At 32.8% G+C, this 6,687-nt stretch overlaps 1 protein-coding gene across 2 annotated transcripts in view; it reads left to right on the plus strand.

Annotated features, from left to right (window-relative positions):
- Nucleotides 1-6,687, plus strand: part of LOC108903866 (titin) — a 121,590-nt gene that overhangs the window by 55,879 nt on the left and 59,024 nt on the right. The gene's annotated exons all lie outside the window — the stretch shown is intronic.

Here is a 6,687-nt window from a genome sequence, read left to right on the forward strand (position 1 = left end):
TAAGTCGATACATTTTCTGTGTAATTTTGGTTTAAAATATCAAAGCGTGAACGGATGAAAGGGGAAATGGTGTTGTAGTACCCATGGGCCCCTCAATTTTTTTAAGTACGCCTATGGTCTCAAAATATTTTTTTTAGATGCAGCATCTTTTTATTCTATTTTTTTACTCTTATAAGATTTTAATTTACATGATTTTTAGATAGGTGACATCAATTTAGTAGACGTTTTGAAATTGTCCAGTTTCTTAAAAATTAATGTTATGAATAAGTTCCTGAGACATTTTTTCGAAATATTATTGGAATTATATATCATCTTTTTTTTTAAATTAAGTGATTATTTTAGAATTTAGTAGGTACAATTATTACTGAACAAATTACACTTACGAAAAAAAATTATTTCAGTAATTTAACATTAACCGTTGCGCATGCTCGGGAAGAATAACCTCATACGCAGATGAGATCGCTGTCATCATTAGCGTATTTTCTCTTCTTTTGTTTAATCTTGGAATTTTCTAGTTCTACTATTTTTATTGTTTTTCTTGGTACTTAGTGTGTCAGTGTGATTATTTCTTCTTTAAGTGGTTTATTATAGACGTACTCTTAACCACAACCAAACTTTTCTTGAATAATATCCTATTGCGAGGCTACTTCACTTACATGAAATTATCTTTAACGCGCATGCTCAGTAACATTGATATAATTTTAATTTATTAATTACTATAAAAGTCAATATTGTTCTATAAATTTAAATATATAAATTCTATAATTCTTTTAATTTGTCACTTGGGGTTTTAAACTTCTTAGATATTTCTAATATTGCCAGAATATCGCGATATTTAAGGTAAATGCCAAAAAAGCATCTTCCTTGTCGATTATGTCCAAACTACGCATAAGATCGAAAATCGATCTAGTAAAATTACTGAGAAATTCTTTGACAGTGTGTACTATGGGGTTGCCTATTATTTGGCGTATGTGACGTCACTACTAAAAAGGTCTCACTAAATCAGGGATGCACATACCGCGGCCCGCTGTCGATGTTTATGCGGCCCGCCAACGAATTTTAAAAGTATTCTACTCGCCGCGCTCCGGTCCAAGCATATTATTACGAGACTAGAAATCTGTCGCATCAACTAGATTACAGATTCGCGAAACACGTCGATCCCCGAACAAAGTGGATGGTTCTCGATGTTTGGTAACTCGTATAAATACGACGCATCGCCGGCTACCGGGGCAGTTAAGTTTTGACTACGGATAAGCGAACGTTATACTGTTTGAGAACTGTAATCTGTGACGAGTAAATATTTCGTCGTTCGAACTTGGCTTTTACCGACTGTAACATATAATATTAATTTTGATATGGATAAACCAGGCCCCAGTAAGAAACGTAGTCGTAAGGTTGAAGATGAAAATCGACAGTTTCATGATATTTGGACCGAAAAATACTTTTTTATTTCATCGCATAACAAAATTGTCTGTTTAATATGCAAGAGTAGTGTTTCTATTCCGAAGGAATATAATGTGAAAAGGCACTATGAAACCCAGCATCCAACTTTTACCAAATTAACTGGCGAAAATCGAACGCAAAGAATTTCCACTTTACAACGGGAACTAATAGGCCAGCAATCTATGTTTACAAAACCAATTCAAGATGCTGAAACAGCCACTGAAGTTAGCTTTGAAATATCTCGAATAATAGCGAAAACTTGTCGGCCTTTTAAAGATGGTGAGTTTGTTAAGCAATGTTTGGATATCGCCGCAAAAAAAATTTGTCCGGAAAATGTAAAGAAGTTTGAAAAAATTCAGTTAAATCGGATGACTGTTCAAAGAAGAATTACCGCATTAGCAGATAATATAGAAGAGCAATTAGCTACGAAATCGAGAAGTTTTGAGTATTTTTCTATAGCGCTCGACGAATCTACAGATATAAGTTCAACTGCTCAACTATTAATATTTTTACGAGGTGTAACGCAAAATTTTGAAGTGAGTGAAGAACTGATTGGTATGAGTTCTTTGACAAGTCAAACCAGGGGAAGTGACATGCTCAAAGCTCTTCTAGAAAAATGTTCTATAATGGATTTGGATTTAACGAAAATATCTGGAATTACAACTGACGGAGCACCTTCAATGGTTGGAAGTACATCTGGGATAGTAACTCTGTTAAAAACATATTTACAAACTAAAAACATAAATACCAAGGAATTAATGCAGTTTCATTGTATTATACATCAAGAGGCCCTCTGTTCAAAATTATTGGGATTTGAAAATGTTATGAAAGTTGTAGTACCTACCGTAAACTTTATAAAATCACGAGGTCTCAATCACCGACAATTCAAACAATTTCTCGAGGATATTGAAAGCGAATATGGTGATCTCCTGTTTTACACTGAAGTAAGGTGGCTAAGTCGTGGGTTGACACTACAGCGATTTCTTAACTTGATTGAAGAAATCCAACTATTTCTGGCGGAAAAGAAAAACGACGTCCCCGAACTCGACAACCCTGATTGGCTGTGTGACTTAGCGTTTCTTGTAGACATCACAAATCACTTGAATGTCTTAAATACGCGACTCCAAGGCAAAGATCAATTGATTTCGCAGCTATACTCTCATGTTTCGTCCTTTCAATGCAAATTGAGTCTTTTCAGGACACAAATCAATTCAGCCAATTACGGCCATTTTCCGAACTACAAAAAAATTATGGAGAAGTTCAATAAAACTGACGTCAATTTCGCTCATGTTGAAAAAATTGATATTTTGATACAAGCTTTTGAAAATCGTTTTGTAGACTTCAAAAAAGTTAAACCGCTATTGGACATTTTCAGCAATCCTTTCAACATTTCACCCGAAAATGCGCCGGAATTAATGCAGCTGGAATTAATAGACATGCAAAATGATGATAATTTAAGAAACAAATTTAATGAAGGTAATTTACTCAACTTCTACCGTTGCGTTGATAAAAACGCTTATAAAGAGTTGCGAATAAATGCATTGAAATGCGCAAGCTTATTTGGATCGACGTATATTTGTGAACAAACGTTTTCAGTGATGAAACTTAACAAAACGAAAAACCGAAACCGTCTGGCAAATGAAAATTTGGAAGCAATTATACGTGTGGCTACAAGTAATGTGGAGCCAAATATAAAAAAACTTGTTAGTTCAATGCAATGTCATGCATCAAAATAATAAAACATGAAATATTACATTGTAATGATTACATAATTATTACAACAAACATTTTTGAAGGTTATTTTATTTTTGTCATTGTATTTCATACTATTTAAAAATAAAAAAATTTGTGTTAATAAATATTGTTTGTAGTGGCCCGTCCTTGGCTTATATTTTTTCCGAGTGGCCCCTGTTCCCTATAAGTCTGTGCATCCCTGCACTAAATAGTAGCTGCAAATTAAAAAAATTGTTCAGTGGTCCAAGAAAATGGACGGCATTGTATACCTAGCTTTGGAACAATGTCGTGCTTATAAACTGTGTATCACATAAACTATTTGTTATTCTTTTACTGTTAAATGACATATGGATGAGAAACAGGAAGAAAATGATTAATTTCATTAAGTATCATTACCTACTTTTTGAATAATGATACATATTTACAACAAGTGACATAAAAACTGCATGTTGTATCATTACAAAGGAGCAGTTTAACTAAACGCCAAACGGTACCGAACTTTGTATCTTTGCCATGGCATTATCTTATTTGCGAAAGTCTAACTGTGATTATACTTTACATGTGAAGAAAACTGTCCGAAATTGTAAGACCTCGAGATTTGAACCGCTGATTAGAGGAATTTGTCGTATAAAACGGATTTTAGTAATCCTCAGAGTTAGTACCCGATTTTGAAATATTTACCAAGTAAATACACAATATATTTATCTGCTGTTAATTTTTTATATCCGTATACACCCAGTTACCTAGATTTGTAACTGTATTAACTTTTATGAATAAATAAATAAGTTCACGAACGCAACACTGTTGTTAAAAACTTATATATAAAAATAAAAATATATAAAAGTAAAACGAACTTTGCGATTAGCTGTAACGTGTTAGACTATCCCCCTCAGTTGCGCCATCTATTGAAGGGAAGCTCAAATAAAATTTCATACCACTGACTTTCTTTTATTTAGTAAAAGACAAACGCAAAACTTTTTGTAATAACCTGTTCATAATCCAATACGTCAGAAGTTAATACTAATGAAGTCGATTCGAATAAAAATTTTAAAATCAAATCAAACTTTTGTTGTAGAATAGCATTCAATAAGAAAACACTCCGCATTTTTTTGAGGCAAACACCCCATTGAACTAGCGATTTTTTTATTGCTCCAAAAAAAAGGTACAATGGCGCGGCTATATAGGGGACGATTTCAATGATTTTGGTTATTGAAAATACTTATTAATGCAATGAAACAAATCATCCAAGATAGAACCAAAAATCCTCTCCAAGTTTGTAAACATCCTGTAGAAGCACTTGTAAATAATTTTTCATACTAGTATATAGAATATTTATATTTAAAAATTTCGTTCGAGAAAATTTCTCCGTAGGTGAAAAAAAATTCAATTTGGCTCCAAAATCAATATTTGTGTACCGCGACGCGTACAAATCTATGTTCGAAATTTTCAACACATTTAAGCAACAACAAACAAAGATTGTGGCTACTGTTTATCAGCCATAAATCATTGATTAGGGAGCGTCAGAAAAATATCTAGGAACGTATTTGATATTTTTTAGTCTATGTTGTTTTAGTTGGTCTTCTTCAAGATATGAACAATATGATTTTATTGTAGGTACCTAGTGTGGGAAATTATTTATTTGTCATATTTTATTTTTTTGTTTGTTTAGTTTGGTATTATTCCACCTCGCCTTGACTGATACTTTCGCAAGGGTTATTTCTTCACAGGTGTCAAAATATTGTTTTATTGTGTTACAAATCGAATTCTACGTTCAAAAATGTATATTTAGGGTCTCTGTCGAAACGGTTTTGACGAAAGACATTCACAATCACGTAATTATTCTACTAAACTAGATTTTTCTCGACACTTCTTAGATGAAATATTCAAGGAGGCGCCGGTCAAAGATGTCTATTTTGAGTTTATTTCGAAACCCGCACTTTGGAAACCGTTAAATCTAAAATTATATTTCTACATAAATACATCCACTTTGTCAGAAACACTTTAGTATTTGGTATGAAGCTGACGTAAACATTTAAAGAGAAATAAAAATAATCTTTGTTGTTCCGACAAAATTCTGAGACATGTGCTACAATTTTTGTTACATCCTGTAGAGGGTTCATCAAATTCGACACGTTTACGTAGTTTCTCGTATGTTTGAGATAAAAATTAATTGCGAAAGAGCCAGTTTTCAATTTCAAGCGTTGTAACGTCAAATAAGTTTTTATTTATCAAAATTTGTCTACAGGGTGTTTCTAAAATAGGGTTGCAAACTTCTGCTGCGTTTATAACTCATTAAAATAAGCCAATAAGCAGGTCGAAATGGCTGCGGTCTCTGCTTCGACCAATGTCTAAACAAGCGCCAGAGCTCTCCTAATTGACGGATTCGAATTTTTCAAAAAGCGATTGAAAGCTTGAGAGCCCTTCTATTTGTGGTTAAATTTTCAAGTATCTGAGGGCCTTGGTGTTTGCTGTGCAAAATTTTAAAAATTTGCAATTTTTTTTCAAAATGAGGATTGCAAAATTATTATGCAAAATCTATCTAACCGATTTTGATGAAATTTGGTGTGATGATTCTACATAACATGAACTTTTCTTGAGCCAAGTATGAAGGTCCTATACCCAATTTTAAGACCCCAAAAAAATTCCCTAAAAAGTAATGTTTTTTAACCCCGATTTTGGCGATTTTTTCGATTTTTACAATAATAATCATGATTTATTCGATTTGTAACTAGTCATATTTTGTAAAATATTTAATTACAAACATTTTTTCCTCTTCCATTTTCGCCTAAAATCAATTCTTGAAAAGATACATAATTAAATAGGAAGAAAAATATGACATTTTTCGAATTTTTTTAACATATCGTGCCGCCAAAAGTTAAGTCCACGTTTTTTTTATGCGCATAGAAAAATTTTCATTTCTAGTGATATTTGAAAGCCAAAAATATCCGTGGATATACGATTCACCCAAACCAAAACAGATAGCGCCTAGTCTATAAAGGGTGTTAATGAATAGGTNATTTTGATATGGATAAACCAGGCCCCAGTAAGAAACGTAGTCGTAAGGTTGAAGATGAAAATCGACAGTTTCATGGTATTTGGTTTCATGGACCGAAAAATACTTTTTTATTTCATCGCATAATAAAATTGTCTGTTTAATATGCAAGAGTAGTGTTTCTATTCCGAAGGAATATAATGTGAAAAGGCACTATGAAACCCAGCATCCAACTTTTACCAAATTAACTGGCGAAAATCGAACGCAAAGAATTTCCACTTTACAACGGGAACTAATAGGCCAGCAATCTATGTTTACAAAACCAATTCAAGATGCTGAAACAGCCACTGAAGTTAGCTTTGAAATATCTCGAATAATAGCGAAAACTTGTCGGCCTTTTAAAGATGGTGAGTTTGTTAAGCAATGTTTGGATATCGCCGCAAAAAAAATTTGTCCGGAAAATGTAAAGAAGTTTGAAAAAATTCAGTTAAATCGGATGACTGTTCAAAGAAGAATTA

Source organism: Anoplophora glabripennis, unplaced genomic scaffold, assembly GCF_000390285.2.
Source record: "Anoplophora glabripennis isolate ALB-LARVAE unplaced genomic scaffold, Agla_2.0 scaffold49, whole genome shotgun sequence".
Lineage (NCBI taxonomy): Eukaryota > Metazoa > Arthropoda > Insecta > Coleoptera > Cerambycidae > Anoplophora > Anoplophora glabripennis.